Raw genomic sequence first — 14317 nt, forward strand, 5'->3', positions numbered from 1 at the left:
ACTATTTTTTACGATTGCTTCATTCATTTTTTTTTTTTTTTTTTTTTTTTTTTTGGTTATAAATCCTTTCACTTTATTTCTGGTTAAGGTGAATGGCCATATGCCATTTTCTAAGCATTAGATATAAACAATTAACTTTGCACTAAGGTGAGTTACTTATATTACACATACTAACACCAAGCTTTCTAATTTCCTGAAATAAGCAGGATTAGAGATGCCAACTTCTGCTATGTACTCCTGTACTCTGTGGTCATGATTTCTGGCATACATTTCAACAACAGAAATCTGGTCTTTGAAATTCTGATACTACATGGAAAATAGGACAACCTAAATCAACCATTAAAAATGAGGCAGAGTCTGTAAAATTCATATACTGATGAATCTCTTCGCATTTGCATGGTCCCACGGAGGGGTAAGTATGACTATATATAGCACCCAAATCTGTGTGTCGGTCAATAAAGAGACAGTGGACCTGCCTGGAAAAGAACAGTCTTACCAACCAACCAAGCAATCAACAACAACCTATTTGGTGTCCAGACAAAGCCTGAATGGGTAATGCGTGAGTAACTGTTTGCTGCTATACAGCTGTGCAGTTGAGCTTTACATGATTATTAAGATGTGAATTTTTGTTTTCTCCATCTGGTAAGTTCTTCAATTAGGACACACATCCTACATGTACTCAGATGGGAAATTATACCTCAAATCAGTTTGATCAGTGGTTTTCATTCCAGTGTCTGTGTTTTATGCTGATAACAGCTGGTTGCAAGCAGAGCTGTATCATTTCCAAAGGTGTATTGCATCTAAAATTGAGGCCCATATTCAGTATTCATTTAGTTCTCGTATGAGAACAGTTCTGGCTGATTGGCTTCAGGGAGAGATTTTAGTCTAGAGGGCCTGCGTTAAAACAGTGATAATGTTCAGGGCTAGCTTTTTACTTTGCTTTCTCTTGGGCAGGCTAAGTATCTTTTTGTGTGAGTGTGAACAACTTGCTTTAAAATGTGAGTTTTATTTTATACTAACATCGAATCATAGAATCATGGAATAGTTTGGGTTAGAAGGGACCATTAAGGGTCATCTAGTCCTAACCCCCTGCAATGTGCAGGGATATTTTCAACTAGATCAGGTTGCTCAGATCCTTGTCGAACCTGACCTGCAATGTTTCCAGGGATAGGTCATCTACAATGTTCATAATAACATCAGCTGCACAGTTTAATAATATTTTTTTCCATATTTAAATATATAAATATATTTTTTTTAAATTACATTTTCTTTATGCCTCTAAGTAAAAATTTAATAAAGGCAATATAGGCTAAAATGCTTGTTTAGATTTATTTATTACTGAAGTCATGGAAAGATTCCTTAAATAAATGCTGATCAGCAGCATTTTCAGTTCACACCTCATTGAATTGCATAGAAACATTTCTTGTAGTGCAAATATTCTTTCACTGTCTTTGGAGAAGATATTTGTTCATGATGTTTTCCCACTCTCTGCAGATAACAAATTCCCACTGCAGTGGAATGTTCATTCTGTTGTCTCACCATAGACACTAAAAGAAGAAAGTCCCATGTTTTGATAGCTACTGTTGCAATCATCCTCCTTCTTTCATAATTCTCTTTTTTATCTGAGCATAAGATGTAGAGAAATCAGTATAGTGACAGTGGCCTAGAATAACTTTTGTCTTTCTCTTAATGACTTGATCATGGGAAGAAAGTCCCTGTTTAGATCCTGTCATATACAGGTTACAGGTTATTTTCCCTGCAGGCTCAAACGTCATTAATGGAATAAACAGTACAGTTTGATCGTCTTGATTTCTGCAAAGTCTAATAGAAAGGCAAGAAGGAGGACCCAGGGAACTACATGCTGGTCAGCCTCACCTAATTCCCTGGGAGGGTGATGGAACAAATAATCCTGCAAACCATTTCCTGGCACATGAATAACAAGAAAGTGATTGGGAGTACTCAGCAAGGATTCACAAAGGGGAAGCCGTGCTTGACCAACCAGATAGCTTTACATGATGAAATGACTGGCATGGAAGATGAGGGGAGAGGAGTGGATATTGCATACCTTGTCAACAGGAAGGCTTTTGATTCTGTCTCCTGTAAGATCCTCATAGAAATGTCGATGAAGTATGGCTGGATGAGCAGACAGCGAGGTGGATTGAAAACTGGCTGACCGAGTATCTGGGCCCAAGGGGTGGTGATCAGTGGCATGAAGTCCAGTTGGAAGCCAGTAACTAGTGGTGCATCCCAGGGGTCAATACTGGGTCCAGTCCTCACCAACGCCTTCATCAGTGATATGGATGATGCGGCACAGTGTATTCTCAGCAAGTTTGTGGATGACAAAAGCGGGAGGAGTGGCTGATATGCCAAAGGATTGTGCTACCATCCAGAGGGACCTCAATAGTCTGGAGAAAAGAGCTGACAGGAATCTCATGGAGTTCAACACAGGGAAGTACAAAGGTCTGCAGCTGGGGAGGAACAACCTCCCCGGTATATACCGGGGAGTGGTGCTGGCAGTACCAGTATATTCTGAGGGTGGAGCTGCTGGAAGGCAGCTTAGCAGAAAAGTACGTGAGGTTTCTGGTGGTCACCAAGTTGCCGATGAGGCAGCAATGTGCCCTGGTGGCAAAAAAGCCTAATGGTACTCTGGGCTGTGTTAGGCATTAGGTATTGCCAGCAGGTGGAGGGAGAGGATCCTTCTCCTCTGCTCAGCGCTGGTGAGGCCCCACCTGCAGTGTTGTGTCCGGTTCTGGGCTCCCCAGTCCAAGAGAGACACAAACATCCCGGAAAGAGTCCAGCAAAGCGATACAAAGATGCCGCAGGGACTGAAGTATCTCTTGTATGAGGAAAGGCTGAGAGAGGTGAGACTGGTTAGTCTGGAGTAGAGAAAGCTCCAAGGGATGATCTTACAAATACTGAAGGGAGGGTGTAAAGAGGACAGAGCCAGGCTCTTTTCAAGTGCCCAGGGACAGGCCAGAGGCAATGGGCACAGAATGAAACACAGGAGTTTTCCTCTGAACATTAGGAAATACTTTATTTACTGAGAGTGTGAATGCTCACAGGCACAGGCTGCCCAGGGAATTTGTGGAGTGTCCCACCTTGGAGATATTCAAAAGTCATCTAGACATGGGCCAGGACAATGAACTCTAGGTGTCTCTGCTTGAGCAGGGAGGTTGCACCAGATAACTTCCAGAGGTCTCTTTAAACCTCAACATTTCTTTGATTCTGGAACAAAACTTTAAGGATTTTCTTTAAATTGTTTTTCTTTCCCTGAGCTCAGTTATCAGTACTTTATGAAATATCTCTGAGCTGGAAAAGAATCCAAACCAATGGCTTCTGAGCAAAGACATCAACCATTTCATTTTGCTGCAGAATTACTGAGCCCAGAAATTTCACAACATCTTTTAACTTGTTGTGATGCTTAGTTAGACCTTATATGGTATACCATCTCGATCTCAAAGCAGGAGTGTTAGCATACTCTGTGCATTCAAGGCTCTTCTGGCTCACAGCTAAGTCATTATCACTGTTAATGTATACAGTTCAGAAAGGGGAAGAGGCAGTTAGACTATGTGTGTTTACTTCTAACATTCCTTCAGATCTTTATAAAGCTTGTTTAAGTCTGCCTTATTATTTAAGTCAGCAGTTACACTGAGCTGACTCCTGAAATCAGTCAATGATCAGTTTTTCTTTACTGCTTCACGGATTCTTTTTTCTCTTCATTTTCTTCAGCTATCCTGATGTGGAGCTTTATCCTCATGGCATTTACCTTCAGACTCTCTTCTATTTTGGCTCCCAGCCCAGAACTCTGTCTTGTGTTTTCACTTCTCAGCCTACAGTTTTACCCCTTCCCTGCATTTCTTGAAACCCCATAAAAAGTCCATTGCCACTGGTGTTAATATGACACTTTTTTTCTGGCATAAAATACTCATCCTAAATTTACTTGATCTTTTTCTTTCACTGGAAATAGAAAGCCTGAATATATAATGTAGGAGGCTTTAGTTAAACATTACACACTTTAGTTAAACTCTCTTTTGCTATTTACAGTATCTGTCACATACTTTTTTTACAACTGGCAGTTCAACCACTTAAAAATAAGTATGCTGAATAAGCATAAAGAACTATGTCTATGAGAGAATCCAACCTTAAAAGACTTGTTCAGTGTTGAAAAAATGTTGGTTTATTTTCAAAATATGCTTTTTTCTTAATGTTTTCTAAATACAAACCAAATGAAGTGAACAGTTATCATGGCCGTACTGGAGTATAATTAGTATTTGCTTTTTTTCAATTTTATTTTTTTAGTGCTATATGTCACTGGTTGTTGGCATCTCTAATTAAAAAATGGAGTCCTGTTATGCTAACTGTCATATTTGTAAGGCAAATTATGCAGCAATAAATGTCAGATAGAAATTGTAAACAAAAATTTTTACAGTTACATGTATATTTTTGAGTCTGTATCACTGTCACACACCCACTCCTTCTTTTAATATTTTCCTTTTTTTCTTTAGATTTTCCATTTGGTCTTTGCAAGTCTCAGATGTACTGAGTTATGTTTTCTTGCTAGAAAAGGTCAGCATCTGAAAATAGGATCCATAGTGATTTGAACAGTAAGTACATGATTTCTAAGAACCTTGGCATACATTTATCTTCAACTGTTTGACATACATTACAAAACCATTTCACTGTGACCTTTTTCATGTAACTTAAAGGCTAAAATGTACTTGTTTCCCAATTCTCTTTCCCAATTGGCAAACTCTAATGAGGGCAGAAGATAGCACAAAATGAATCCATTCTCACAAGACATTAACAAGGGATGAGGACTAGAACAAAGGTAATCATTTCTTACAACAGCCTTTCTCTAGTGATCACAGATGCTTTTAGGAGACACTAAAGAAAGCATTTTCCAAAGCTCAGTGATTACACTGATGTGCAAGTTCATCTAGGCACAAGAGAAAAGCCTTGCAACGAAGCTCAGAAATTCTGAAATCGTAAGCACTTTCTGACAGGATGACCTTCATAATCTGACAAACTATTTCAGTAGATAGAGATTCCAAGTATGAACAGTAAAAATCATCAGGAGCTGTAAGGAATTGTACCCTACCAAGGCAATGTGACAGTCTGACTTTCTGACTCATCGATCCCAACAAGCCTGGACACTCAGAGCCATGATGAAATCCGTCAATAGTCAGTGTAAGCTGTAGCAGATTAAAGCAACGTGATGATTTGACCTTCTGGTTTGGGAATCCCCACAAGGCCTGCCCAGGAGGCTCTACCATAGTGAGCAAAAGGACTGCTCACATTTGTTCAGCTTTTAGGAAAGGCAGGCAGGAAATGGGGACACAGAAGTGCTACCTTTGAGCACTTACACTTACACTTGGAGAGACAAGCCCTGCTTTCTGTAATCAGAGATCATTAAATCACTCTTTTTTCTATTGGAAAATTTAGCTCTGTCATTGGATAAGTTTAGCATCTCACATGCTGCAATCTTATAAGCTTTTTGAAAAAAGTTACAGAATAATTGACTTTGCACAATTTCATTCAGTTCTGAATATGATATATGTAATATTACATATAAACTGTAAAGCTCCACTTAGTAATATAATACAGATAATATATAAGGTTCCACTTCAAATTCTTGTTTAAAAAACAATGCTGTTATAACCACACTATTGATTTACATTAATTAGAAAATGAATAAAAATCCTCCATTCTGCTTATGAACAGTTTTAAACTCTGTGTTCTTCCCTGTTTACAAAGATCTTAGAACAAAAGGACACACTAAACATACCACTTAGTCTATTAAAATTGTATCTAAAAGGCAGAATCATACACACTTTGAATTTTGATATCATTTTCCTCAATCACAGGTTATGGTGACTTGTTTTAGTTCGGGTCATACGCCTTGTCTCATCATGCTGTAACAACTAAGCAATGAGAAGATGGAGTCTGGGGTATACCTGCTTGGGTGTCTGCACATATACAGAATTGTCTTTTATGATTGGTTGAGGTCTCTTTTATAACTACAAAATTTTTAACAGTGAAGTATTTTGCCAGATTAATCGCTAAAAGTTTAAGAATACCTATTCAGTATGTGTGAAGATTACAAAGGTAGCTGGTTGTACCTAAAAAGGTGTGAAGGTCCTTTCAGATCCTAGAAGATCATTCCCGAAAAATGAATTTCATTTGTATGACTGAAATTTCCTACCTTCTGACAACCCAATATGTTAGGACATATTGGGAGACTCTTACGTTGTTCTAAAGCTGGTAGCAGCATTCAAACAAAGTTTGAACCCAGTCTTTGGTAATCAATATGAGCAAGTTGGAACGCCACACAAATTTTGTCAGAAAAAAAAAAAAAAGTAAAATATAAGGGATTAAAATGAAGGATTTAATTTAAAGATATTTTGGCTTTTCCATAATAACCTGAAGAAGGCAAAAAACCCCACCCTGCAGCTGAAAATTAATAGTCAGTTATTCATTAGAGCCACTGTTTAGCAACCTGCTATTAAGGTACCATCTATCTGTGTCCAACAGTTTTGTATAATATTTGTAAATGTTTGATACCTACATATATAACTATTGCATTATGATTTTTTTATATTTTATACTCATTTATGAACTGAATTAAACTGAATGATAACCATGGATCCAAGTCTACTCACATCCATTACAATTTCAGAAATTCTTGTACTTTTTGGTAAAATGTACACAGAAATATTACTAGACAATCAGGAATAGCATATGACTGTTTAAAGATGTTACAGATAGGGTAAAGTGAAATATCCTATGGGAAATGTGAGAATGGATATTACCTTATAAAATCTTTCTCCATTCTGGTGAAAGTGGCATGTGATAGAGGGTGTTGCTTGAAAGGAGAGTAAGTTTGAACATAAGTGTGTTATGCAAGATCTTAGTGCACATGGTCAACTTGGATCGTAAAAGTCCAAAACTGGGTTTTTGTAAAGTTTTTTTTTGTTATTTATCTTCTGCATTATCCTTTTCTGGGTAAAGTATGTGGTAGATCTAGACAGTGAGACAGTAGATCCTTTGTCTTATTTGCAACATAAAAAATTCAACATGCTCTCTCTGGAAGTCAGCAAAGCCAGTCCTCACTCAAGGCTGCAACACTGCATGAGATAATTCCTGATAATAGTCCTAGGAGGGATCAGGTAGAACAACAAACATCTGTATAGGTGCCAGGAAAGGTTGGCTGTGATACTATTCAGGCATGGTATATTATTATGCGTGGTGTAAAAGATTCTATAACAGTAGTTCCAGTAGATAGTTTTATTTTGATAGATGTCAAAATACACTGTCTGATTACAGATGTTTAGTTTTAAAAGGTATAAGAATAAACTGAATCACTTGAAAGATCATGTTCACTGATACCCAAGCCAGATGGCATAATGCAAACAGAAGATCTGTCCATACCATCCAAGCTGTATCAAGTAGTGAGTCCACTGTGACTGTATACTTGAGGTTGTATGTCCTGGAAGACCTTTATTGTGGAAGGTAGATATAAAATCATGGTCAAAAAAGCATCTCGCAGAAATAAATAATGAGAAACAGAATATAATTCCTTAGAAAATAAACTGATGAGATTGGCATGGCCATTTTCAAATTTCCTCTTTTACTTAGGAAGACCTCATGATCAAGATCTGACCTTACCCTTTGACAGAGTGTAAGACATTGTCTTATAGCCATAGTATGGATTAGAGAATGCAGCCAGGTAGAGACATAGATAAATAAAGATATATGTAGCTGTAGTTTAGGTCTTCATTCTTTTCCGTCTCACTTCAGGATGTGTATTTTCATTTCACCCCTGTGCTAGGCTGAATAAAAAAAAAATGCACAAAATATAAAAACAATAACAACAGCAAACAGGGAAGAAACAATCCGTGTGTAGCGTGGAAGAAGAAATGCATTAATGCAGTGAGAAGTTTCAAGGAGACACCGGATACTCAGTCTTTATTTAAAAGGTTACCATGTCCTGGGCAGGTACAGCATCTCTATAAAGAGAGGTGGGGAGCCATTTTAATTTTATAGGCAGAGAGTCATTTCATCTTATCATCTGGCATGTGGTACACAAAATACATTAACTATTTATTGCATAAGAAATACAAAGAGGAGTTTTTGTGGGTTTTTTTTCTAATTCCTTGTTAAAATGAGTACTTTGTCAATATTGTGCTGTAGCTTTCAATATTCTTTACTTTGTTGTATTTTAAGTCGTAAGTTAATTCTTATCTGAGTCAAAAAAAAAAAAAAACACCACAGAAATGAAAACAAACCCAAGAATTGATTAGAAAGGAAATAATGCATCATTAATTTAGCTTGTATGATCCAAATAAAACCCGAAAATGTAATTTTAAAACACTGAGTAGTTTTAAAACTAGGGCAAGGCTATATGATTTTATTTTAAGGGTCAGATTTATCGCTGTAAAAATGAAAGGTATTTGAGACAATCTAGTCCCAAAGGAATAAATCTGCAATCCAGAGAGTGCTGCAAGGAATAAAAGCTTCTGCATTGATTTACTAAACTATCTATATCCGTTTTTCTTCATGTCTTTTTTTTTTTTTTTTAAACCACAGTGAATTAAAAATATAAATGAGAAATTTAGCTTGCAATGTGGAAATCAATGGGATGTTCAAGAGGAGTCTGCAGAATTTGAATTTGTTTCCTTGACCTCAGTGTTGCCTTTGGTAATCCATTTGAATAGAGTTCCTGTGTAATAGTAGGAGACGATTGAAAAGTGCTAAAAGAAATGCCACAATTTATTATATATATAAATTAAACAGACAATCCTTAATTTTGTAGATCTTCTTTCAGAATGGTTTTCTGTTTGATTGAAAAACTGTAACTCTGTTTTTCACTAAGTGAAATTACTGTAGAAGACTGTGACAAGACAAGCCTAATTTATTTTCTTTTCTCTTCTCTTCCCACCCCCCATCCCCGTACCCCCCCTTTTTTCCTTGTTTAATTTTTAATGCATTGACTCTTCCCTTTTAGGCTCAGTGAAGGCAGACTAACAACTGCTAACAGAATTCCGTAAACAATAAATTAGCTTTAGATTAAGCTTGCTTCCATTATTTTTTTAAGGCTGTGATAAGAACTGCATGGAGCTCAGAGTGCTAAAATTAAATAAAAGCTATCTTTCATGCTTAGTGCACAAAAAGAGAATTGAAATGCACTTTTCAAATGGCTTCAGGAGAATACAGCTTGAAAAACAGATGCTTTTTTTAAAGGCCAGAACCTTATAATATGCTAAAATGTTCCAGTAGTGGGGTGTCCGGAACTTTATCTGTGGCAAATGTTGTATAACCTAATAGACCAATCTGCAATGAGTCTATCCCTGCTTTTTATCATAGCCATAGGAGCAGAGAGTAATTCAGGTTCAAGGGACAGCTAGTCCAGCTGCTTGCTCAGAGTACGGCCACCTATGAGGTCAGACCAGGTTGCTCAGAGCTTTGTCCAGTCAAGTTTTGAAAACCTCAAAGGACAGAGAGGACACAGCCTCTCTGGGCAGCTGGCTTCACTGCCTGACTGTCTTCATTGACAAACACCTTTCTTGTTTCAATTTATGTCCATTGCCTCTTGTTACCCTGCCATGAAGTGTTTGGCTTTTTCTTCCCAGCGATCTGCACTGGGAAGGTGCAGTTGGGTGCCCCCAAAGCTGTCTGTTCTTTAGGCTGAACCAGTTCTTGTCCTTCAGCTTCTTCTCACAGGACAAATGCTCCAGCTCTGAGTGTCCTGGGTGCCCTCTGCTGAAGTTGCTCCAGTTTGTTAATATCTTTCCTGTACTGAGAGGGAAGCAGAGGGGTCTCAAGACTGGATGCAATACTCATGACGTGGTCTAATGAGTTCTGTCTAGAGGGGAATAACCCACTCCATGTGGTCTGCTGGATGTGCTCCTTCAGGCAGCAATGGATGCTGTTGGCCAGTTTTGCTGTGAAGGTACATATCTGGCTCAGGTTAAACTTGCTGCCCATCAGGGGCCCCAGGACCTTTCCTGCAGGTCTGTTCTTCCCAGCCTGTGTTGTTGCAGTGGCTTCTCCACTTCAGGAGAACGACTTAGCACTTGTTCAATTTCACAAGATCCCTGTCAGCCCATTCCTCCAGTCTGTCTAATTCATTCTGGATGGCAACCCTGCCCTTGAGTGTATTAACTAGTTTCCCAGCTTGGTATCATCTGCAGTGTTGATGAGAGTGAGCTCCATTACTTCTTCCAGGTCATTGAGAAAGTCTTTTAACACAACAGTTCCAGGATAGACCCCCTGGTACCCAACTTGTAGACTTGTTAATCACTACCTTCTGAGTCTTACCATCTAAGCTGTTCTTTTACCAGTCCAGTTGTCCATCCATTCAGACTGTAATGTCCTAATTTAGTAATACAGAAGAATATAGTTAAAGAAAGTGTCAGAAACCTTGCTAAAGTCAAGATAAATTACATCCACTGCTCCCCACCCATCCCATATCCACAAATCCCAATATTTCAACATAGAAGGCTATAAGGTGGGTCACGTGTGATTTACCTTTGGTCAGTTGGTATCCTGCCAACTATTTCCAGTCACGTATTTGCCTCTCAGTTGTCCAGAAATGTGATATAGGAGTCACTCCATGATTTTCCCAGAGACTGAAGTGAAGCTAACTGGACTGTATCTCCCCAAATATCTTTTGGCACTTTTTTCAAGATGGATTGAAAACTTGTATTTCTTCAGTTCTCAGGGACCTCCTCTGTTCTCTATTATGTTTCAGATATGATGGAGAGTGGCCTTTGAGGGCATTGTCCAGCCCTCTCAGGAGCCTTGGAGACACCCATTGTGTCCCATGGACTCCTACAGGTCAATATGCCTCCAGTAACTCCTGACTTGATCCACATTCACTGCTGGTTGCTCCTTTCCTCCTTGTTCCCTGTCTGAAATTACAGAGGACTGAGACACATTGTTTGTGAGGACTGATAGAAAGAAGACATTGCGTATTTCAGCCATATCTTTGTGTGCAGTCACTAAATCACATGCAGTTTAGTGGCAGTCCCCCATTTTCCTTGTTCAATCTTTTAATGCTAACTCAGTGGTCGAAACACTTCTTGCTGTCCTTGATATCCTTGGCAAGTCTCCATTGCAGCTGAGCATTGGCTTTCCTTCCACCAAGATCGTATGCCTTGGCAATGTTTGTAAATTCCTTCATTTAAGCCTGTTCCTGCTCCCACCTGCTGTTTGCTGCCTTTTTGCACTGGAGAGCAGTCATGAGTTCCCTGCTTAGCCAAGCTAGAGCCCTGATACAGCTGCTTATGGTCTGGTTTTGTACTTGGGAACACTGTCCTTAAAGTCCTGCCAGCTTTCCTAGGCTTCTTTGCCCTTTAAAGCTACCTGCCATGGCATCCCATACACCAGTTCCCTTAATAAGACAAAGTGTGCTTTACTGAATGCCAAGACCTGTAAACTATTGTTCTCCTTCCTCATTCTCTTCAGGATCTAGAACTCCTTGTGGTCAATAAAGCCAATGAAAACATTGATTAACACTTCCCCAAGGTACTTCTTCCTTGCTTGTGAACAGAAGATCCTGCAGTGCCCATCCAGTGTATGCATGAAAAGGTTTTCCCCAACACCCACCAGAAAGCATTTGACTGCTTGGGTCCTTCCTTATTGTCCTTTGAGGAGGTGACAGGGAGCTTACAGATGCCCACAAGAACCAGCCTGTGGTGCAGAATCATAAGGGGGGTTTAAAGATGTCACAGACTTTTTCACTCTGATTGGGTGGTCTGTAACAAGATCCCACCACAATGTCACCTTTACTGGCCTCTCTGTTGACCCTGACCTGCAAGCTCTCACCCAGACTAATGTTCACCACATACAACAGCCCCATACATCCAGCCTTCTGTTCATAGAGGATAACGTCCTCCCTCATGTCCCTTGATTGCCTATTGTTCCTGAAGAGATTATGTACCTTTGCAGCACTCTAGTTGTGCAAGCTGGGTCAACACATCTTAGTCGTTCCAACACTGGTTTAGTTCCTCCTGCTTGTTTCCCAGGATGCATGCATTTGTGTACCAACACTTAAGGTAGGTGGTTTTTCACTTTATTTTATCATTCCCAAAGTCACTCTTAGTCTCATCACCCTGAACCAGTTGCTTTCCTTTTCTTTCCAGCCATTGCCACAGTTAACTGTGGTTGTAATATCCCAACCCTGATCTTCCTGGGTTAATGCTCAACTTGGGAGGTTGGCCAGCCTGCAGGTTAAGATGCTCTTGCTCCACTTTGTCAAATGAATGCCATGCATCCCTGCATACTGTATAATGTTGTCCAGTTAAAATCTACAGTATATCAAAATGTCTATCCTCTGAGCAAATTAACACATTTTCCTTGCAAATATATGCATACATTTCAGAATACATATACATATAAACTTACATCTTTTAACTGTTCCTTTCATCTGCCTTTCAGAATTAAATACTTAGGGAGATACCATAACCCAAAATGTTACAACTGAACCTCAAGAGACTTGAAGTGAGATCCTGGTTTTATTAAAGGTGTTTTCATGATAACAGACATATTTGTTTATTCTTCCAAACTTGACTCACTACCTAAGACTACTAAGAGTGTGTTTAAATGATATTGTATCATACTTTGCAAAGATATCAGAGTTGGCCGTGAACAAGTTGGGACTCAACTAACTTAACGACATCAATGGAATAACAATGTTATTCTGTTATTAACAATGTTATTGCTGTTATTAACAGCAGACAAGCAGATGACATCAATGGAATAACAATGTGATATTGAAGATGACTGAAGACTGTCAGAATTTTTTGACCTTAAGCTTTCTTTTGTTAAACATTTTAAGAGTTCTTGCTGTTATTAACAGCAGACAAGCAGAAAATGGCAAAGTATTCACATAATATTATTTATATGTATTCGGTAGACAATGCTTAATTTTGTAGGAAACCTGTCAAAATGGCATTGTATGACTGGAAAAACTGCAGTTTTACTGATAGCTGAAAACCATATTTCTGGCTCTTGTAGAAGATATCATGCCTATGGAATTTTCAGATGTTACCCTGAATTTCTTTTAGGTTTGCTTTCCCTAAGTTTTTGTAGGCAATAGAATCCCTTGATGAACTTTCCTAGTGTCTTGCAATTTACTGCTCTTTTTATTTCTATAACATGATTGCAAAATGGCAACTGGAATGTCACACAGTGTGTTTGAAGTGATATCACTCACTTTTTGTCATTATTTGTGCCTGGGAAAATGTCCTTCACATTTTATTCAGTAGTTCACTTCTCATCAATACATCTTTTAGCTTCATTATGTCCTATGACAAGATATTAACTTTTTACCTACCACATCCCTAAAATCTTCATTTGCTCTATATGCTCAACATAATCTCTATAGTTCCTTTCTTTCCCTTATTTACTTCTGCTTATTCCAGCTTAATTTTCCTGAGACATATGCCTACCATTTCTTACTGTCATGTTGAATTTTATGGCTTATTGTTTTATATCAGATAATTGCTCTTTCCTGCCTCCTACTTGGTAAATAAAAATGAACATACACACACACCTGCACATACATATGCACACAAACAATAGTTTAGTGTTCTTCATCTGCAGCCCTATAAATAAAAGTCAGTTAATTAAATAGTTATCAAAAGTCAGCCCTTTTCAAAGTCTTACTGTAGTTTTGACATGAAAACAGATGAAGACATTATTTCCCTAAGCAGAACTCCGTGGACTTAATGGGGAGTTCTGCAGTGGGTTGACCTTTGCTGGCTGCCAGGTGCCCATCTAGCCTCTCTGTCACTCTCCTTTCTCAACAGGACAGTGGGAGAAAATAAGATTAAAAAGGTCATGGGTTGAAGAAAAGACACGAAGATCACTTAAAAGTTACAATGACTGGCAAATCAGACTCAATTTGGGGTTACCTATTTTAATTTTTTACGAGTTAAAATAGGGCAGGATGATAAGAAACAAGACAAAAACTAAAACATCTTTTCCCCACTTCCCCCTTTCTCCAAGGCTCAACTTCATTCCTTCATTCCTAACTCCCCTATTCCCGCCACCAATTGGTACAGGGGGATTGGGAATAGACAGTTGTGGTCAGTCCAAAACGGTTCTTTCTCTGCCATTCCTTTCTCCTCATGCTTTTCTCCTCCTTCATCGTGGGTTCTCCACTATCTGTAGTTCCTGTCAAGAGAACCTGCTCCAGAGCGGGATCTCCGTGGGCTGCAGCTTCCTTCAGGAAATAAACACCTGTTCTGGTATGATCCTCTCCATGGGCTGCAGGGAAATACCTGTACCTTCCACTACTAAAACCTTGCCACCT

The sequence above is a fragment of the Charadrius vociferus genome, unplaced genomic scaffold, assembly GCF_000708025.1.
Source record: "Charadrius vociferus isolate BGI_N301 unplaced genomic scaffold, ASM70802v2 scaffold65, whole genome shotgun sequence".
NCBI lineage: Eukaryota > Metazoa > Chordata > Aves > Charadriiformes > Charadriidae > Charadrius > Charadrius vociferus.